The sequence below is a fragment of the Giraffa tippelskirchi genome, chromosome 5 (assembly GCF_054371585.1).
Source record: "Giraffa tippelskirchi isolate mGirTip1 chromosome 5, T2T-mGirTip1v1.2.pri, whole genome shotgun sequence".
NCBI classification, from domain to species: Eukaryota; Metazoa; Chordata; class Mammalia; order Artiodactyla; family Giraffidae; genus Giraffa; species Giraffa tippelskirchi.
This window is the reverse complement of record NC_137279.1, coordinates 1,041,653-1,061,981: the sequence shown is the minus strand read 5'-3', so window position 1 is coordinate 1,061,981 and position 20,329 is coordinate 1,041,653. Positions and strand designations below refer to the sequence as shown.

Here is a 20,329-nt window from a genome sequence, read left to right as displayed (position 1 = left end):
AGATGCTGTGCTGGCATCCGAGGCCAGTGCAGGGCAGAGCTGGGAGCTGGAGAGGCCGGGCCTGGGCGGGGAGGGAGGGGGGCTGCAGCTGCTGTCCGTCCATCCTGGAAGCCAAGGATGGACATGAGGGCTCAAGAGCTGCTGGGTGAAAGGGGGTGGGTGGCAAGGAGAGAAGCCCCTGGGGAGAAGGGTGGGCGAGGAGGCTCCATCCTTCGTCCCCTCCTTTCCAGCAGGAGCTGACCGCGTGCTCCAGGCATGGCGCTGGTCTCTGTACAGACCTCGCCCCTTTAGTCCCCGCAGTGGCTCCAATTTGGGGTTGGAATTGGAGTCCCTGTGTAGCAGGTGTGAAGCCAAGGCTCAGGGGTCGCCCAAGGTCACACCGTACCCTGGCAGTGCCGGGACCCCAAGAGCCTCAGAACCACGGAGATTCTGAGGTGGGGCGGTGCTCCCCTCCGGAGCCCGTGGTCTGGGGAGGGGGTGATGAGAACAAGGAATGACAGGCGACCAGTGCTGAGAGGACATGCAGAGGGAGGCGGTGGGGGGGGGGCCGCGGACGGCGGGATGGCGGCTGACGGCACGGGTGGAGGGCAGCGTGGGCAGAGGGCAGCGTGGGCGGAGGGCAGTGTGGGCGGAGGGCAGTGTGGGCGGAGGGCAGCGTGGGCAGAGGCTCTGTGTGGCAGGAGGAGCACTGCCCTCGCAGTGCAGCTGGAGCCCAGGGCAGGGGGCAGAGCCAGTGTGGCTGCAGGACCGCGTCCAGTGAGGACTAGGGTCGGGTGGGGGCACAGAGGGAGGGAAGGAGCCCCCGGGACAGGCGTCGCCACAGGTGTGCCCCACGCCCACGCAGACTAGGGGAGGGCTGGCGTCTGCGTCACAGGACCCAGCTCCACACCGCACCGCACTGCACCCCGAGATGCAAGCTCGTGAAGCCTTTAGGGGCTTCCTGGGGCCGACAGGGTGAAGGCTGCCCCCCCACCCTGCTGCCTCTTGGGAGTGTTTCCAGGCTCAAGCGAAACCAAGGCTGGAAGTTGTCCTGACCACCCTGCCCCAGGGAGCATCCTCTGGTGCGTGAGAGGTTTTCTAAGCTCCTCTTCGCAAGGGGCCACGGGGCTCCTACCGCCCAGTCTAGCCGAGGCCAGCCTGTGGCCGCATCCCCTGCCCGTTCAGTATCCCATCCCAGGGAGGAAGGGCGGGCTGAAGGGAGCTCTACCCTCAAAGGAGCAGACAGCCCTCCATAAATGCCTTGTTTTCTGTAATTAGGCCATTTCACGCCTCCTTGGATCACTTTACTGGAGGCAGCTTTGAGTGACGCTCAGCGGATCTTTTGCTCTGTTTTACCAGAAGGAGCCATGAGGGCCATTTCTTTCATCCCCGTTCGTCCAAGCAGCATCATGGTCCAATCGTTAAACCACAAGTTTTGTCGTCAAGCAGGGTGGCGTCCCTGGACCCTGGGCATCAGGAAATGCCAAGCTTCTAACCAGAGTCCAGCCTGTGGGACTTTCAGCTCCTTCCCTCCCCCCGGAAAAGACACTTTGTGGGATTTCAGGGGAGAAGCTTTTCTCTCTCCAGGGAGGGACTGAAGAGCGACCTCCAGGGGGCAGGACCCCTCTGTGTGGTGACCAGCAGCCCGGGCGGGGCTTGATGCAGGAGGAAACCTCCCCTCCTGCCCAGCAGCTGACCTTGAGCCCCTGACCCGCGGGAGGCACCGTGAGGGGTCAGCAGAACTGACCAGCGGGTCTCCACGCCGCGTCCCCAGCCAGGAGTGCAGGTGGCACACACTCCCGCGCTTGCAGCCTGGAAACCCCGAGTCAGCGTTTTCCGCAGACCTGGCCGGTGCCTGGCTGGTCGGTGCCCAGCGCGAGCGCGGTGCCACCGCCGCACTGCGGTGACCGCTCGGGCGATGTGGCTGGCGGGCTGGGGACGCAGGGAGGAGGGGACACAAGGGCTTGCAGGGCTGGGGGTTCCGGGGGTTCCTCGGCTCTGACGCTGCAGAGGTGAGGCGCCCCGGGGAGCCTGGCTAAGTTCTCTCGCAACACACCGGATGTGGGGGTGTCACTTCCAGGGTGAAACCTCAAACTTGATTCCGGATCCTGAGTCTGCAGGCCGGGAGCAAGCAGAGAGGAGGGAGCTCCTGCGAGCGGAGCGGAGGGGCGGGGTCGAGGCCGGGCGCGGGGCGGGTGCGCCGCCACCAGCTAAGTTCCACGCGGCTGAGCGGGTCCGGAGGTCCGGGCGCTGGGTGCCGGGGCCGGAGGAGGGACTCAGGGATTCCTCGTCCCCGCTGCCCCTCCGGCCGCTATGCTGGGGTGGGGGGCCCAGGCCCGGCCTCCCCGAGAGGCCCCACGGAGGTCCCCTCTGAGAGCGGGGTCGCGGTCCTGTGCCCTCCCCGCAGGGCCCCTCCGCCCGCGTCCTGTCCCCCCGCGGCGCGGGAAGAGCCTGGGCTCCGGGCTGCGGGCGGACGCCCCCCGCCTCCCCCAGCCTTTGTCTCCGCCGCTCCTCTTCGCCTCCCTTTTCTCTTCCCGACCAGGAAAGCCTTCATCCGTAGCCCCGGAGCAAATCGGCTCCCTCCCGCCCGCGAGCGGATCCCCGAGCGCGGGGAGGCGCCCGCCCGCCGCCCCTCGCCCCTCGCCCCTCGCCCCTCGCCGCCAATCCCGGCGCACGAGAGGCTCCGAGAGCCCGTGGATGGCGGGGCGCGCCGGGTGTCGCCGGGGGCGCGCGGGGGCACCTCCGGGGGCGCGCGGCCGGCCCCGCCCACCGCAAACTTCGCCCCCTCCCCGGGCCCGAGTGGGGCGGGTCGTGGGGCGGGGGTCGCGCTGGGAGGCCGGGCCCGCGCCGCGTGCGGACGGCCGAGAGCGGCCTCGGGATTGGCGGGCGGCGGGCGCGGGGCAGGTGTTACTACTGCGGCGCGAGGGAGCGGGCGGAGCCGCAGCGACCGGACGCCGGGACGCGCCGAGAGGGGCCTGCGCTCCGGGAGCGCGGCGTCCTGCCCGCCGCCCTCGCCGCGAGCTCGGGCCGCCGTGCCGAACCGTCCCCGGGTAAGAGCGGCGCGCGGGTGGCCTGGCCGGGGACGCCCGCCTGGGACGCTCGGACTCTGGGCGCTGGGGGACGGCACTCCGGGAGTCCGCGCGCGCCGGGAGCACCCTGATGGTTCCCGGGGAGAATCCGGAATTACCCCGGGAACCCCGCGGCGGAGAGTGGCTGCGAGCGCGGGACCCCGCCGGGGACCTGGCAGAGCGCGGAGCGCGCTTCCTTTCTGCGCCCCTCGCCTGGCCGCGGCCGTCCGGGTCTGGGATGGGCGGCGGCGTCTTCCGCCCCTTCCTCTCCCAGAAACTTTTCCTACTCCAGCCAGCGCGCGGCCAGTACGTGGAGAAGCGAGGGCCCGGGATCCCGGCGAGCGGCGTAGCTTGGAGACCGGGGTGGGGTGGGGGTGGGGGTGGGGGGCCGTAGGCACGCAGGCTGTGCTCATTTTGCTGTGTGACCTTGGACGAGCTGCCGCACCTCTCTGAGCCTTCAGGTGATGCGATGTCCTGGTGGGGAGTGGGTGGGGTGTGTGAGGGCAGGGCGGTGGGCCAGCAAGCCCACGGGCGCACCTGCCGGGCCGGGCCGCCTAGCAGGGCGCCGCCTCCGTTCCCCGCCTCTGCAGGGGATCCGCGCTGCCATCCTGGGAGGCGGGTGGCGGTGTGGAACTGCGCTCCTGGCGTGCCAGGGGGAGTCGGGAAGCTTCCATGCCAACCCCGCCTGTGACCTTGGACAACTGTCTTACCCTGCTGGGCCTCAGTATCATCATCTGGGAAATGGGGCGTTGGAGTTTATGGTGACCACTGAGTCTCTCCCAGTCCTGCTGGCCTGCCTGCGGTGGGTGCGCTGAGGGGATGGGGGTACAGCCCTCGGTGACCCAGCCTCTGGAGAGAACTGCAGCACCCTTCTCCCCAAGGCAGCGCGCCTGAGACGGTTTCCAACACTACACAGCCTCCTTGCAGGGGCAGAGCCTTCCCCCAGAAGGGTTCCCAGTGCGGCACAGGAGACCTGAGGGTTCAGGGGGTGTCACGGGCCTCCCAAGGTCACGCTGTGTCCAGTTGATGAGGGTGACTTGAAAGGCCGCACTGTGATGGCCCAGGACACGGGAGCTTAGCCCGAGGCTGCTGGGGTGCGCTGGCTCTCTTCCAGCTGAGGTGAGCCGTGGCTTCTCAGTGGGCCTCAGGGTGCTGTGGGGAGGGTCCTGCTTTAAGATAGGAGGCCTGAGTCTAATTCTAGGTGCTGCTTCTCATTCCTGTGATCTTGTGTGGCCTTGGGCAAGCCCCTTGCTTGCTTTCCTTGCCTGTACATCGCAGGGGTCCAACCAGATGACTTCCTGGGACCCCTGCCGTCCTGTGGCTGCAGTTCCAGAAGGAGTCTGATCAGAAGTGGGCTTGGCTGGGCGGGGCCCGAGGCCCTGGGATTCCCAGCGCACGTCTGTCTGCAGAGTGGAGACCCTCAAGGCAGATGCTGGGTGTAGTGGGCCAGGGGCAGGCGTCCTTGGGGACCAGTTAGTGGCTGTGTGACCTTGAGTGTGGTGCTCGACACCCTTGGGCTTCAGTTAGTTGTCTTGATGAAGTGAGAACAGCTGTGCTGTCTTAGTTGCTGTGAGGAGTGAATGAGCGACACGTGTGCCTGCTTCGTCCAGTGCTGAGTCCTGAGTAGCCGCTGCCCGTGAGAACGCTAAGTACCTGCAGGGGGTGGGGGTGCCGGAGGAGGGGCGGGGTGGACAGGGGGTAGGGGGGGTGCCGGAGGAGGGGCGGGGTGGACCTGCCGTGCGGTCTCCCATCCACGCCGGCGTCCCTGCAGAAGGGGCGGTGGCTCTGCCTCCTTCCCTGTCTATGTGTCTCTCTTGGACCATTAGAGAGGTTCTGCGGCTGAAAATTCATGGGCGAGAAAGTTGCTGCTTGACTTTAATCTCACGCCTCTTTTCCACTGGTTACCCCACCCCACCTCCCGTCCCTTCTGAGGTTGCAAGATGGGTTCACTCCATCTGCTCCAGAACCTTCCAGGAAGGAGCCAACAGGGGCCAAGAGAGGGTGAGGCTGGCCCCTGGAGGGAGCAGCCGGAGCGCGTCTGCACCCAGGGCAGTGGGGGGAGGACCCCCAGGATTTTGGGGTGCCAGTGTGGACTGCGGGCTGCCCTGGGGTGGGGAGTGGCGTTACCCCAGGTTCACCGTGTGACCGTAGGCAAGGTGCACTCAACTGCAAAGGACAAGGTTGGTTTAGCTGCTTGAAGGGCCCGTTGGTCTGCTCTGCCGAGGCAGGGGGCGGAGTCCCCCCCCCCCCCGCTGGGGTCCTGTGACCACCTGGGGCGGTGGTGACATCTCCTCGGCAGGAACCGCTGATGGTTAAGAGCAGACAGACCCAGGCGCCGGTCTTGGCCGTTTCCTGTTCGCCGTGTGAACTTGGGAAAAGGGCTTGACCTCTCGGAGGCTCAGTTCTGGCGTCTGTGAACTGGGAACACTGTTACCTGCTAGTCAGAGAATAATTCACATAAGCTCCTGGGGTGTGTTGGAGAAGGCAATGGCAACCCACTCCAGTACTCTTGCCTGGAAAATCCCATGGACAGAAGAGCCTGGTGGGCTGCAGTTCATGGAGTCGCGAAGAGTCGGACATGACTGAGTGACTTCACTTTCACTTTTCACTTTCATGCATTGGAGAAGGAAATGGCAACCCACTCCAGTGTTCTTGCCTGGAGAATCCCAGGGACGGGAGAGCCTGGTGGGCTGCCGTCTATGGGGTCGCACAGAGTCGGACACGACTGAAGCGACTTAGCAGCAGCAGCAGCCTGGGGTGTGGGCAGCTCTTAGTGAGAACGAGTGCGCTGCGTGCTGCCCGGGGAGTGGCCTTTTGAGGTTCTGTGTCGTCATGGGGGATGCAGGCTAAGGCAGAGCGGGGACAGAGCCCCTCGCCCCGCCGCCGTCAGCACGCTTGGGGGCTGCAGGCTGGGGCGAGTCTGCAGAGAGGAGTCTGGGCCAGCAGAGGCCCCAGGGCCCAGGAGACAAGCAGAGGCCCGGCAGCTTCCACCTAGGGCTAGTCTGAGGAGAAGGGGCTTTAGAGAAGGGTTTTGGGGAAAAGGCCTCACCGTCCACCGGCCGTGTTGAGTGAGCCGCAGCCTAGGGCGCTGGGGGCGCCTCGGGCACCGTCCCTTCAGCGTCTGGTTTTGCTGAAGGGGAAGCAGAGCTCAGAGAGGAGGCATGCCTTGCCTGGGGTCACACAGCACGTGGGCATCGGAGAAGGGGCTGCACCTGCCCGGTGGGCCCTCAGGCCAGCCGCCCATCCACTCTCCCTGTTAGGAACCAAGCGGTCGTTTTCTGTCTCTTATAAATTCAAAGCACAAGGTCCAGGGGCTTTGATGGCAGCAGAAAGGATGTGAGGTCCTCGAGGGCAGCGTTCCCAGGTTGAACACTGAGGCCCAAGAGGCCCAGAGGGTCAGCCACTGTGGCCGGAGCCGGAGACTCGCGCTCCCGCCCGCGCTCTGCCAGCGACGCCAGCCGCTGCCCGCTTCTCTGGGGCCACAGGCCGCCTGGTAGCCGGACAGCAAAATGCAGAAAACAAACCCAGGGGCTCAGGGGAGGCCAAGAGGACGGAAAGGCAGAAAGAGGCCTCCCTGCTGTGGCCGTCAGAGTCTGCAGAGCGAGGGAGAGACCTCTGATCTGGAGTGGGAGCGTAGGCAGAGCTTCTGGAAATGGAGGCGGCGGGCCCGGGCCTTGGGGTCAGCCCTCGGTCCTGAGCCAGCCGGTGGGGGAGGCACGCTGATCGGCCTTTGTGTCTGGACCCGCGCACCAACCCTGACCCCTGTGTGTCTCCCTGCTGAGGGGAGCCCTGCAGGAAGGCCCTGGAGCGGCTGGCCCTGCTCGGGGCTCAAGCTCCTCCCTCGTCTGCCCCCAAGCCCAGGGACGACATGGAGAAAGTCCTTGTCAGGTCGAGACAGGCTGTGCGGCCTCTGTGCCTGCCTTTGTTTTATCTCCTCATTGTCCTTCTCTGCATCCTGCTCACTTGTCTTGTGTCCTGAAGCTGGGGAAGGGCCGAGGCGAGGGCGGCCAGAGCCCCCCAACTTCCTGGACGGACAGGGACTGGACTTCAGTGGCTTTTGTGGTCTCTCTGTTGCTGGTAGAATCGCATCTTCGCAGGTTCACAAAGGGGGCTTCAGGAAGCAGGGCGCTCCTGCCTCCCCCCCGGGGCCACGCTGCAGCAGGAGGGGCTCGGTGGGCACAGGGGGGCTTCCTGCCATGTGGTGACTCTGCCAGGTGGGGGATGTGGGTGGAGCCCCGAGCCCCTGCCTCTTGTGGGAAGGCCTTGGCTGTGCCACCTGCCCCCAGAGACCAGAGAGCCAGGCTGACCTCCCGCCGTGGGGCCGGCCATGTGCCCTGTGGACCTGGGGCAGCGGTGGGAGACTGAGGCAGGGCCCGCACCCCGAACCTCCAGGCGGCCTGCCGCCTGCTTTCCACTGCTGGGCCCAGCTGGGCCAGGCAGCCTGTTGGCCAGAAGGAGCTCGCAGCCCATCCCTGGGGCCCCAGCACATGGCCTCAGGTGAGAGTGCGGCCCAGAGTGGACGTCTGCATCTTCCTGGGCCCTGACTTGTCCGGGTGGGGCCTGGGGGCTCTGGACCTGGCACCTCACAGGTGCTCAGCATTGCCACCCGGGTGCCAGGCACTTGTGTCCAGATCCTGCCTCCTGCAGGGCTGTGACTAATTTATTGAAAACACTTGGAACAGCACATGAAACCACTGACAAAGGATTAATCTCCAAAATATGCAAGCAGCTCGCGCAGCTGAACGCCAGATAAACAACCCGATCAAAAAGCGAGCAAAAGAGTCAAACAGACATTTCTCTAAAGACATCAGTTCAGTTCAGTCGCGCCCGACTCTTTGCGATCCCATGGACTGCAGCGTGCCAGGCCTCCCTGTCCATCACCAGCTCCCGGAGTTTACCCAAACTCATGTCCATCAAGTCGATGATGCCCTCTAACCATCTCATCCTCTGTCGTCCCCTTCTCCCACCATCAACCTTTGGGCCTCTGCCCAGAGGTTTTGACCAGGAGCCCAGCTCGACTGCTGCCTCACCCCCGGAGTGCATGCGCCCCAGAGCATGCTGCGTTTCCTCCACCCCCACCTCCGCTTCCTAAACGTGTCAGCCGGGGCTGGAGTGTAGGGTCCCGGGTGGGTGCCTGTCCCCTGTGACCTTGGCCATGGCCTCAGATCCCACGGGAAGCTGGAAGAGCATTAAGAGGTGGGAGCACTTCCTGAGGGCTCGGTGGGGGGGAGCGGAGGCTTTTCCCTGGATGTTTGGGCTTCAGGCTGGATTTGGGAAAAGCTTCAGGAAGAACCTCGGACGTGGAGTTCCATAACTCAGAGTCCTGAGTCGGACCCTGCGGCCGGCTGCGGGCCGTTGCTGGGGCTCCCTGGCCCCGTCTCCCTGCTCTCAAAACTGATCAAAGCCCCCTCCCTTGCAGGTTTACCGGGTTTTACTCTTGTTTTGGCCACACCACGCAGCATCTGGGAACTCAGTTTAACCCTGATCAGGGATTGAACCCATACCCCCTGCAGAGGAGGCTGAGTCTTAACCGCTGGACCGCCAGGGAAGACCCCAGATTTTTTACTTTTCAAAACTCCTTACTGAGATGTAACTTCCGTGCTGCACGACGCACTCAGCTGAGTGCACAATCTGATTTTCAGCCCGGAGTTTTGCAGCCGGGACCCCACCTCACTTCAGAACTCGGTCACCCAGAAAGAAAGCCGGATGCGTTAGTGGTCACTCCTGTCCCCCTCTTCCCCGAGCTCCAGCTGGGGGATAATCTGCCTTCTTCTCTGTCAGTCTGTCTCTCTGGATGTTTCATGTGGGCAGAATCATTCACCTGGTGTCCTCTGTGACTGGCTTCTGTTTTCAAGGTCAGTCCGCGTGTCGCAAACGAGGCCTCTGTTCCTCTGAGCTGCTGAGAGCTGTCCCGAGGCAGGGATAAACCGCAGTGTGTTCCTCCATCTGTCGATGGCGTTTTTCTGGTGTTTGACGAGGTGAATGCCAGTGAACATTTGAGGGCAGGTTTTTGACAGGACGCCTGTCATTTCTCTTGGGGATGTGCCTAGGAGTGGGACTGCTGGGGCAAGTGGTACACAGTCACTGTCTGTATCTGCAGGTCTCCACGTCTGAGGATTCAACCAGCTGTAGAGTGAAAATATTGAGAAAAATTCTGAACAGTTTCTCCGAGCAAAATTTGATTTTGCCACATGCCAACAACTATTTATATAGTGTTTACATTGTATTTACAACTAGTTACACAGTGTTTACATTGTATGAGATGTTAGCAGTGATCTAGAGGTGAGTTAGAGCGCCCAGGAGGGAGGTGTGCCAGGTGTATAAGAGACTTGAGCATCCGTGGGTTTGGTGTCTGAGGGGTCCTGGCACAGTGCCCATGAAGGCTGAGGACAACGGTTCTTATTTTTCACCTATTTTTCAAGTTGCCGGTGACTCTGGCCTGTTCTGAGCCCCGCATGTGGGTGGCCCTGTCCGTCAGCACAGTTCTCTGTGCAGAAGGTACTGTCGTTATTCACTTTCTAGGATAAGGAACACTCGCCCGAGAGCTGGACTTGAACCCGACACGTGGGCTGAGTGCCAATCTCTGGGGGCGCTCCCCGCCACTGCTGGCCCTCTTGGGGAGGTGACCAGACCCCCACACCCTCTGTCCCCATGTGGGGCTTTAGGGACTCCCATGCCCCCCAGTATGGAAAGCCTCCCACGTGCTTCTTAAGAGGAGACAGAGAAGACCCCGGCCCCGGAGCGGGGTGTCTGGACTCCACCTCTGACTGCCCTCCTGACTTGGGGAGAGGCCCCTTCCCTCTGCCCGGCTCTCTCCTCCTTGAGGTTCTGCACTGCCTCACAGCAGCGGGGGACACCCAGGCCCCCGCACAGCTCCGTCCTCTAGGAGTGCTGACTGGCCAGGTGGGCGGGAGGAGGGGCACCCACTGCAGACCCCCTCCCCATCTGTCACCCCTGCCGTGGGCTGGGGGGCCCCTGGATCCGAGCCAGGACAGAGCCCATCGCCGCATGGAGCCCTGCTCTGGAGTCCCGCACCAGCCAGCTTCTGACGCTTGGCCCTCCTCCGCGGTCTGGGGTGTTCGTGGAAAAGTGCTGAGCACACAGCAGGTGCCCGGTGTGTGTTTAGCCCACTGTGAACCTGCCAGCCAGCCTGGCGACATCAGCGGGGCGGCGCAGCCACCGCGCACCTTCCCTCTGCACGTCCAGTCTGCGGCCTCTCCTGGGCCCTCCACTCCGCCCTCCCCACCTCCTGGAACCTTCCATCTGCGCTGTTCCTGAGACCCAGGCCCTGTGTCAGTTCAGTTCATTCGCTCAGTCGTGTCCGACTCTGCGACCCCACGGCCTGCAGCACGCCAGGCCTCCCTGTCCATCACCAACTCCCGGAGCTTGCTCAAACTCATATCCATTGAGTCGGTGATGCCATCCAAACATCTCATCCTCTGTCGTCCTCTTCTCCTCCCACCCCCAATCTTCCCCAGCATCAGGGTCTTTCCCAATGAGTCAGTTCTTTGCATCAGGTGGCCAAAGTATTGGAGTTTCAGTATCAGTCCTTCCAGTGAACATTCAGGACTGATTTCCTTTAGGATGGACTGGTTAGCTCTCCTTGCTGACAAAACATGGTTCACTGGAGAAGGGAATGGCAAACCACTTCAATATTCTTGCCTGGAGAACCCCGTGAACAGTATGAAAAGGCCCTGTGTCACAGAGCCTTAACCTGCAGAGGGTCAGCAGCACCTCTGCTGGGGAGAAGGAGGTCCAGGGTGGGAAGTGCCTTCTGTGAGCTGGCAGCTGGCCCCGGAGGACGAGTGAAGGCCGTCTCGTCCCACGCGCCCAAGTCTGTGATCTCGGAGCTTCCAAAGTCAAAGACGAAGGAGACACTTGGGCTCGGTGCCCCAGGATGGCGCGTCTGGTGCTGGGTACCCACCTACACCTTGGTTGGTCATCGCAGCGAGGTTCCCAGACAGCAAGGCTTTGCTCAGCAGTGACGGCAGGGGCTTCCCTGGTGGTCCAGTGGTCAGGAATCCGTCTTCCAATGCAGGAAAGTGGGTTCAGTCCTGGTCAGGAGACGAGGATTCCACACAGGCGTGCGCACCCGTGTGTGCTGTCATGTCTGATTCTGTGCGACCCCATGGACTAGCCCACCAGGCTCCTCCGTCCATGGATTTCCCAGGCAAGAATACTGGAGTGGGTTGCCGTTTCCTTCTCCAGGAGATCTTCCCGACCCAGGGACTGAACTGTGTCCCCTGCGTTCCCTGCATTGGGGGGTGGAGTCTTTACCACCGCGCCGCCTGGGAAGCCCTAGGATCCCACATGCTGTGGGGCAGCTAAGCCTGCACTCCAGAGTCTGTGCTCGAAAGAGAAGCCGATGTGTTGCAATCAAGACTCTACACGCCGAAGACCTAGTCAGTGTAAAAAAAAAAAAAATTTGTAGTAATAAAATAATACTGGCTTTAAAAGCAGTGACTGCAGTGGAGACAGGCACATGGACCCGCACGTCGAACAGTTAGGTTACCCCAGGCTGCAGTCTCTCCAGTGTGCAATAGCGTCAGCTCCGTAAAAACATTTTGCGTGCCTTCATTACAAAACGGGCTTTCCTTATAGCTCAGTTGGTAAAGAATCTGCCTGCAATGCAGGAGACCCCAGTTCGATTCCTGGGTTGGAAAGATCCCCTGGAGAAGGGAACAGCTACCCACTCCAGTATTCTTGGGCTTCCCTGGTGACTCAGCTGGTAAAGAATCTGCCTGCAATGAAGGAGACTTGGGTTCCATCCCTGGGTTGGGAAGATCCCCTGGAGAAGAGAAAGGCTACCCACTCCAGTATTCTGGCCTGGAGAGTTCCATGGGCTGTCTAGTCCATGGGGTCGCAAAGAGTCAGACACAACTGAGCGACTTTCACTTCATTTCACTTCATTACAAAACACTTTATTGCTAAAAAATGCCAAAACAGCTGCAACAGTAATATCGAAGATCACTGCTCGCAAATCACGGCAAATCCAGTAATAGTGAACGTTTGGAATGTTGTGAGAATTCCCAAAATGTGACAGAGACACGGAGTGAGCAGAGGTTGTCGGCAAAATGGTGCAGAAGGGCTTGCTCGACAGGGCTGCCCGTGACCTGCCATTTGTGAATCGCGTGATGCCTGCGAAGCAAGACAAAGTGAGGTTGCCTGTGTCTGCTACCACTTTTAGGAAGAGATGTGTTTCTTTTATGATTGTCAGAGGCATTTACAAGAAGTAACCTAAGTTAAGTTTTGCTTATGTTTGTGAAATAAGCTAGATTTACTTTTGCTTACATGGCTTACATGGTTTTGTCTGCTTAGGGAAATTTTCAAGCCTGATCTCTATCTTGTATTTAGTTCTAACACCCCGCAGGCTGTCTGTGAGTAGTGATGTTGTAAAGAGAACCACTGAGCTCCCCCAAACCTGAGGACAGGCTGCCTGGGGAATCGGCCACTGGGCAGCCCAGCTGGGGTGCAGACGTCAGGGATTTAGAGGTCATTGGAAAGGGGGCCTTGAAGGTCATCCAAGCCAGTGCTGGGTCCCCTCTGTGTCCTGCCAGCAGTGGTCTTATGCTCAGCTTGAACTCCCCCAGTGACAGGGCACTCACCCCCTCACAAAGCCACCGTCCGTCAGGGTTTCATCAAATGCTGAGATGCCCCTCATTCTGGGCCTGCGTCTGTGCTCCCATGCCATGACGTGGGGGGCCCACCCAGGGACGGTCCGGCTGCCCGAGTCCAGGCCCCTGTGCCCCTGGAGTTGGAGGAGAAGCAGAGGAAGCCGCCGGCCAGCGCCTGGGCTGGGAGGGGCGTGGTGGGGTCTCCCCCACACGGACCCTGCTTGGGTGTCTGGGCATCACGAAGAGTGAGGTGCTGTTGGCGGGACCGAGCTAGACGCCTGGAGTGCGTGTCAGAAACCCACGAACAGGCCAGCTCTGCTCACGGAAGCGTCAGGCGCCAGGCCCCGTCACCACCTCCGGGGCCGCAAGTCTGACGGCGCCACGCTGGGGTCTCAGCGAGGGCTCTGGTTCTACGCCGTCAGCCCTGCCCTGCTGAGCGCCCCGTCGCCCGCTCCCTGGCCCTGTGACCTGGGGCAGGTCTCTGCCTCCTGCCCTCGTGGCCGTGGATGTGCCATGTGTGGACCTTGGAGGTGGCGTGCTGGCCCAACTAGGGGGAGCAGAGTCCCCAGCAATCACGAGAGGACGGTCCTCTGCCTGGGCAGGATGCTCCCAAGAGTGTGAGCCTGGAGACTCCACATCCTGGCCCAGGAGGCTCCAAGGAGCGTGCCCCCGTGGGCGGCAGCCTGCTGTGTCACTCCGGGGGCCAGCCGTCCCCCCATCTCCTGGAGTGGTGGCCGTGAGCCCTCCCGTCTTGTTTTGTGGTCCTCACAGGCCGCTCCTGCCAGGGGAGGAGTTTCTTGCCTGAAACGGGTCGGTGTCTTCCAGGGCCTTCCCTGACCCCCCGGCTCGGGGCGCTTCTGCCAGAAAGCCCCCGGTGGTGCAGCCGGTCCTGGTGCCTTTGCCCCGTGGTCCCTCAGGCGGCGCCATGGAGACTGCAGGGCCGGGGTAGACCAGCCGCAGCGGAGCGCTGTCCTCTTGAGATGGAGGGCAGTGTGCCTTGTGCGGGGCCCTCAGGGCTGCCCTCTCTGCACCACATGCGCGCCTGTCCCCATGCCGCCTCCACACAGCGACCCTCCACGTGCCGCTGTGCCCGCCGGAGCCGGCTTCCTGCCCCCGTGGCTGTGCTCCCACGACCCCAGGGCTCAGCAGCCGTGCCCCCCGCTGCTGAGCTGGACGCCTGTCCGAAGCTGCTGGCACTGCAGGGGTTCGGCTGGGATGTCCGGGCGGCGCGGCCTCACCACGTGCAGCCTTGTCTCTGGAGGGTGGAGTGGGCCTCGAGGAAGGGGCCGGACTCGCCACTCCCCTGGGGGATGGGGTTGGACCCCCGCATGACCTGAGCCCCAGAAGCACAGCTGAGAGCGGGGCCGCCTGTGTTGAGGTTGGACGGTGCACGTCTGGTGGCCAGAGGTGGGGAGGCCTGGCTGTGTCTGGACACCAGTGAGGACAGCGGGACAGCTCAGCAGCTCGGGAGAGAGGACCGGCCCAGGGTGGGGTTCACGGGGGGCCCCGGCTGCCAGGAGAGAGGACGGCCCAGGGTGGGGTTCGGGGGGGGCCCCGGCTGCCAGGAGAGAGGATGGCCCGGGGTGGGGTTCAGGGGAGGGCCGGGGGCTCAGGGTCGGCGCTCACAGAGGCCGTCCTCTGTCAGGAGGAGCCTGTGTGCTGCGTGTCCACCAAGGCCTGAGCCTCTGGGCTTTGCCGCTGCTGGGGGACGGGCGCTGCCATCACCTGGGCGGCCCTCAGCGGGGGCCTGGGGGAGTGGGGGGAACCCTCAGCGGGAGACTGGGGACCTGAGGGCCTGGGGGAGTGCGTGAGAGAGAGAGTCGAGGTCAGAGGCACCAGGGCTCCTTCTCAAGGCTGGACGGGGCGGACGCCACGCCCTCAGTCATCAGGGAGGCGGTCCTCACACACACTGCACACACATTCCCTGCATACACACCTCACACATATGTCATAACACACACCACACACACATTCCCTGCATACACACCTCACACACATGACATGCACACACACACACATTCCCTGCATACGTACCATACACACCTCACACACACACCTCACAGATGAACCTCACACACCGCGCACACACATTACACACACACCTCACAGATGAACCTCACACACCTCACACACACATTACACACACACCTCACAGATGAACCTCACACACCGCGCACCACATATGCACACCCCACACAGGACGCAGATGCCTCACACAAACACCACAGACTCTCAATGCACATATTGTTGTTCAATCGCCAAGTCGTGTCCGACTCTTTGCGACCCCATGAACCGCAGCACGCTAAGCCTCCCTGTCCATCACCAGCTCCCGGAGTTTACCCAAACCCATGTCCATCAAGTCGGTGATGCCATCCATCCATCTCATCCTCTGTCGTCCCCTTCTCCTCCTGCCCCCAATCTTTCCCAGCATCAGGGTCTTTTCCAATGAGTCAGCTCTTCGCGTGAGGTGGCCGAGGTATTGGAGTTTCAGCTTCAACATCAGCCCTTCCAATGAACACCCAGGACTGATCTCCTTTAGGATGGGCTGGCTGGATCTCCTTGCAGTCCCAGGGACCCTCAGGAGTCCTCTCTGGCACCACAGCTCAGAAGCATCAGTTCTTCGGTGCTCAGCTTTCTTCACCGTCCAGCTCTCACATCCATACATGACCACTGGAAAAACCATATCCTTGACTAGACCCATGGACCGCAGCACGCCAGGCCTCCCTGTCCATCACCAACTCCCGGAGTTCACCCAAACCCATGTCCATCGAGTCAATGATGCCATCCAGCCATCTCATCCTCTGTAGTCCCCTTCTCCTCAATCTTTCCCAGCATCAGGGTCTTTTCCAATGAGTCAGCTCTTCGCATGAGGTGGCCAAAGTACTGGAGTCTCAGTTTCAGCATCCGTCCTCCCAGTGAACACCCAGGACTGGTCTCCCTTAGGACAGGCTGGCTGGATCTCCTTGCCATCCCGGGGCCCTCAGGAGTCCTCTCCGGCACCACAGCCGCCTTTGTGGGCTGACTCGGGTCCTCCCTAATGGCTTACAACTCTCCCTTCCTAGGGTCCGGTCATTGCTTTAACCAATGACCTCACTTTTTTTTAATAAACGTCCTCACGCGGTCCTTTTCTCGCTTACACTGAGACGCTTGCCCTGACTCAGTCCTGTTACTGATCCGAGCTGATGTCCTGAGGGCTCACTAACAGGGCCCTGATGCTCTTCCTGAGACTCGGACACTCTCTCTCCTTGCGGCCCTGAGCTTGTCCCTGGTATCTTGAGCTACTTCTCACTTGAGCCCTGATCGTGTCTACATTTAAGGCCCTGAATGTTGGCCTCAACTCTTCTCACTACGTCCCCTGCTCATTTCCCCCAGGGCCCTGATCCTGTCCCTGACCCAGTCCCCCACCCTCTCTCTAAGTCCTCGTGGTGTTTGTAAGGCCCTGACTCTTTTTACCTGCTGACCTGGCTCTCACACTAACACCCTGACACTGCTTCTAACCAAACTCGTGACACGGTCCCTCACTAAGATGCTGATACTGTCTTTCCCCAAGCTCCAGGGCATCCCTATCCAAGGCCTCTATTGTTTCATGGCTGCAGTCACCGTCCACAGTGATTTTAGAGCCTAAGAGAAACTGTCACAGCTTCTACCTTTTCCCCTTCTGTTTGCCATGAAGTGATAGAACCGGATGCCATGATGGTAGTTTTTTCAATATTGAGTTTTAAGATGGCTTTTTCACTCTCCTCTTTCAACCTTATCAAGATGCTCTTCAGTTCCTCCTCACTTTCTGCTACTAGAGTGGTGTCATCCACATATCTGAGGTTGTTGATATTTCTCCCAGCAATCTTGATTCCATAGTCAAGACTGTAAACTCATCCAGCTTGGCATTTTGCATGATGTGCTCTGTGTATAAATTAAATAAGCAGGGTGACAGTATACAGCCTTGGCATGCTCCTTTCCCGATTTGGAACCAGTCTGTTGTTCCATGTCCAGTTCTAACTGTTGCTTCCTGACCTGCATGCAGATTTCTCAGGAGGCAGGTCAGGTGGTCTGGTATTCCCATCTCTTGAAGAATTTTCCACAGTTTGTTGTGATCCACACAAAGGCTTTGGCATAGAAAATAAAGCAGAAGCAGATGTTTTTCTGGAACTCTCTTTGCTTTTTCGATGATCCAACGGATGTTGGCAATTTGATCTCTAGTTCCTCTGCCTTTTCTAAAACCAGAACATCTGGAAGTTCACCGTTCACATACTGGTGAAGCCTGGCTTGGAGAATTTTGAGCATTACTTTACTAGCATGTGAGATGAGTGCAATTGTGCGGTAGTTTGAACATTCTTCGGCATTACCTTTCTTTGAGATTGGAATGATAACTGACCTTTTTCCAGTCCGGTGGCCACTGCTGAGTTTTCCAAATTTGCTGGCATATTGAGTGCAGCACTTTCACAGCATTATCTTTTAGCATGTCCTAGAGATCATGAACTTCCAGCTCCCTGGGTGGGGTGGGGGTTTTATTGTTTGGGGTGTGTCTTGTGCTCCTGTTGCATGCTTTTGTTGCTGATCGAGTTAGCTTGGTTTTACGGTGAAGCCAGCCTGCTTTCTTGAGCGATCATTAACTTACAGGGGTCTCTCATGTCTTTTTCTACTTACAGCTCCCTGGTGGAATCAATTACTTAATCGCCTGCTTTGTCTCTTTACTCTGTCCCTGTCAAGCGGGGTCACTGAGGCCTGGGAGAGACGGGGCTTGAGGGAAGCAGAGGAGTCAGTGTTGCGGCCAAAACCAGGGCGCGGCGTGCAGGGGGCTGTCGCGGGGCATCCCGCGTGACGGGCACACGTGTCCTCGGGGCTTGGTGGCCTCTCTTCACAGCGCTGTGGGGGTGCGGGGCCCAGGGGGTCGGAGGGGGCCTGGGGCAAGAGTGTGAGGGAGAGCCGGTCCCCCTCACCAGGGGCGGGTCCTAGGCTGGCCTGGGCGGGCAGCTTTTCCAGGGTTCCCTTCCAGGAGGAGCCAGGAGGCTGCAGGCGACCCCAGTGTGGAGCGGGGGACTGCGGGGGGCGTGAGGGCTGAGCGCTGGGCTGGGAAGCCCCTTGCAGACTGCTTGCCGGGCGGGGCTGGGGTCAGCTGCCGGCCTGGAGGCGGGCAGTGGGGGTCAGGGCCCCTCCAAGGCGCCTGGGTCCTGTGGAGGAGGGGTCAGTGAGGGCCACCTCCCCGGCGCTGGCCGCGCCCGTGGGGGCGCCACCCAGGCCCTGCCCACCCGCTGCCACTGCCACCCTGACGCCCACCTTGGGGTCACACATGAACGTGGGGGCTGCCGGAGTTCATTCCGGGCGGGGCTGGTGTTTTGCCGGGTGAGTCTCACACCGAGACAGAGGAACGGGGGTGCAGGGCCCTGGGGGGTCAGTGGGGCCATGAGCCCAGGGGCCCCTCGGAAGCTAAGGGGGGCTCCCCAGGTGGCACTAGTGGTAAGAACCTGCCTGTCAGTGCAGATGCATGAGCCCTGCGTCGGAGAGCCCCTCGGAGGAGGGCGCGGCCACCCACTCCAGGATCCTTGCCCGGAGCACCCCGCGGACAGAGGAGCCGGGGGGCTACAGCCCCTGGGGCCGCGACTGTGCGTCCAGGCCGAGGCCGGAATTTGCCGGCGGTTTGTGGCCGACATGGCGGGACCTGCGGTGGAGGCAGAGGCGACGGGAAGGGCTTGCGGGGAGCCGCTGGGCCGTGGTTCCGAGCGTGGACAGCGGCGCCGGGGCTTCCCCTGGGCTGCCCGGCTGCCGTGTGGGCGTCAGGCCGAGTGAAGGGCCCTGGCCGCCCCTAGGAGATGGCTGTCGCGGGGCCGGCTGGTCTGGGGCGTGGGGAGCGGAGGGGAGACTCGCCGGCTGTGGGGCGGGGTGGACCCCAGGGCCTTGGTCGGCCTGGCCCCCTGCCCTCTCGAATGGGCCTAGTCCCCCCGCCGCCGTCTGGGCCGCTGAGTCCTCAGGCCTGGGAGCCACCCGCGGGCCCTGCCCCCTCCCAGCAGCGCTCTCCCGCAGCGACCTCGGGAATGAGGTCTCTGATCTTCATAAGAACCTGGATGACAAGACTTTCATGTTGGCTGTTTAGCTCTTTATTTTGCAGTGTAGCCAATTAACAATGTTGTGATAGTTTCAGATGCATAGCAAAGGGACTCAGCCATACATACACGTGTATCCGTTCTCCCCCAAACTCCCCTCCCATCCAGGCTGCCACGGGACGTTGAGCGAGTTCCGTGTGCTGTACACTAGGTCCGTATTGGTTATCCATTTTAAATTTGGCAGTGTGTACGTGGCCATCCCAGACTCCCAAACTATCCCTTCCCCTGTCCTTCCCCTGGCAACCGTAAGTTCATTCCCTAAGTCTGTGAATCTGTTTCTGTTTTGTAAATAAGTCCCGCATATAAGGGGTGTCATACGATATTTCTCTTTCTCTGGCTGACTTACTTCTCTCAGTACGACACCCTCTAGGTCCATCCGTTTTGCTGCAAATGGTACTATTCATGCTTTGGGCCAGTTTAGTCCCCCCAACAGTGTCAGTGGTTCCCTTCTCTTTATCCTGGCTCCTGCATTATTGTGGGTGGATTTTTTGATGATGACCATTCTCATGGAAATGAGGTGATATCTCATTGTAGTTTAGATTTCCGTTTCTCTAATAACTAGTGATGCTGAACATCGTTTCATGCACCTCTGGGCCATCTGCGTGTCATCTTTGGAGAAATGTCTATTAAGTAATAAATTAATGGAAATTAATCCTTTGTCAGTTGTTTCATTTGCTATTATTGTTTCCCGTTCTGAGGGTTGTCTTTTCACCTTGCTTATAGTTTCCTTTGCTGCGCAAAAGCTTTTTAAGTTTAATCAGGTCCCACTTGATTACTTTTGTTTTTATTTCCATTACTCTAGGAGGTGGGTCATAGAGGATCTTGCTTTGATTTATGTCATCAAGTGAAATGGTCAAAGAGACCAGGAAAAGGTGACCAAGAAAGGAAAGTTCAGTCCACACGCTTCGCCCATTTCTGGCTGCTCCCCTTGCAGGGACGTTGGGTGTCTCTTGGCATCGGCAGGTTGGTATAAGCCCCCGACAAGGCTCCCCTTTTCGGGGCTGCCTTCAGTCATTACGAGGCACCGTGAAACCGCAGGGCAGGGTGTGTCCTTCACTCACAGAAGCGCATGAAGAGCCAGCAAAGTCAGGCAGAGAACGTGTACGCTGAGGAGGCCGAGAGGCTGGAGCTCGGCGTGTTCTTACCTGGTCCTGCAGATCCCGGACGCGCCCCCAAGATGACAGCTTACAGTGAACAGTGTCGGATGCGTGATCTCCGAAGAAGATTCAGCTTCGGGACCAGGGACCAGGCTTGACCCTCAAGAGCTTTGGTGAAGCAGAGTTTTATTAAAGTGAAAAAGGGGCAGAGAGAGCTTCTGACAGACTCAGAAGGGGGCGGAGGGCGCCCCTCTCATTTGTTTTTTTTTAAATTTGTTTTTATTTCCATTATTTTGGGAGACAGGTTTAAAAAGATATTTGTTGTTCAGTCACGTCTGACTCGGACCCCAGGCACTGCAGCACGCCAGGCTTCCCTGTCCTGTATCCCCCTGAGCTTGCTTAAACTCATGTCCATTGAGTCGATGCTGCCATCCAGCCATCTCATCCTCTGTCACCTGCTTCTCCTCCTGCCT

General features: G+C 60.5%; 1 protein-coding gene across 7 annotated transcripts in view; it reads left to right on the top strand.

Annotated features, from left to right (window-relative positions):
* SYT2 (synaptotagmin 2) overlaps nucleotides 1-20,329 on the top strand; it is a 73,855-nt gene that overhangs the window by 29,086 nt on the left and 24,440 nt on the right. The window contains exons 1-2 of one of the 7 annotated variants that reach the window (XM_081487356.1): nucleotides 2,855-3,029; nucleotides 19,562-19,722. The exons of the other annotated variants lie outside the window; for them this stretch is intronic. The gene's annotated coding sequence lies outside the window, so the exon portion shown is untranslated. Of the gene's footprint in view, nucleotides 1-2,854; nucleotides 3,030-19,561; nucleotides 19,723-20,329 lie in introns of those variants that run through there. 7 annotated transcript variants of the gene reach the window in all.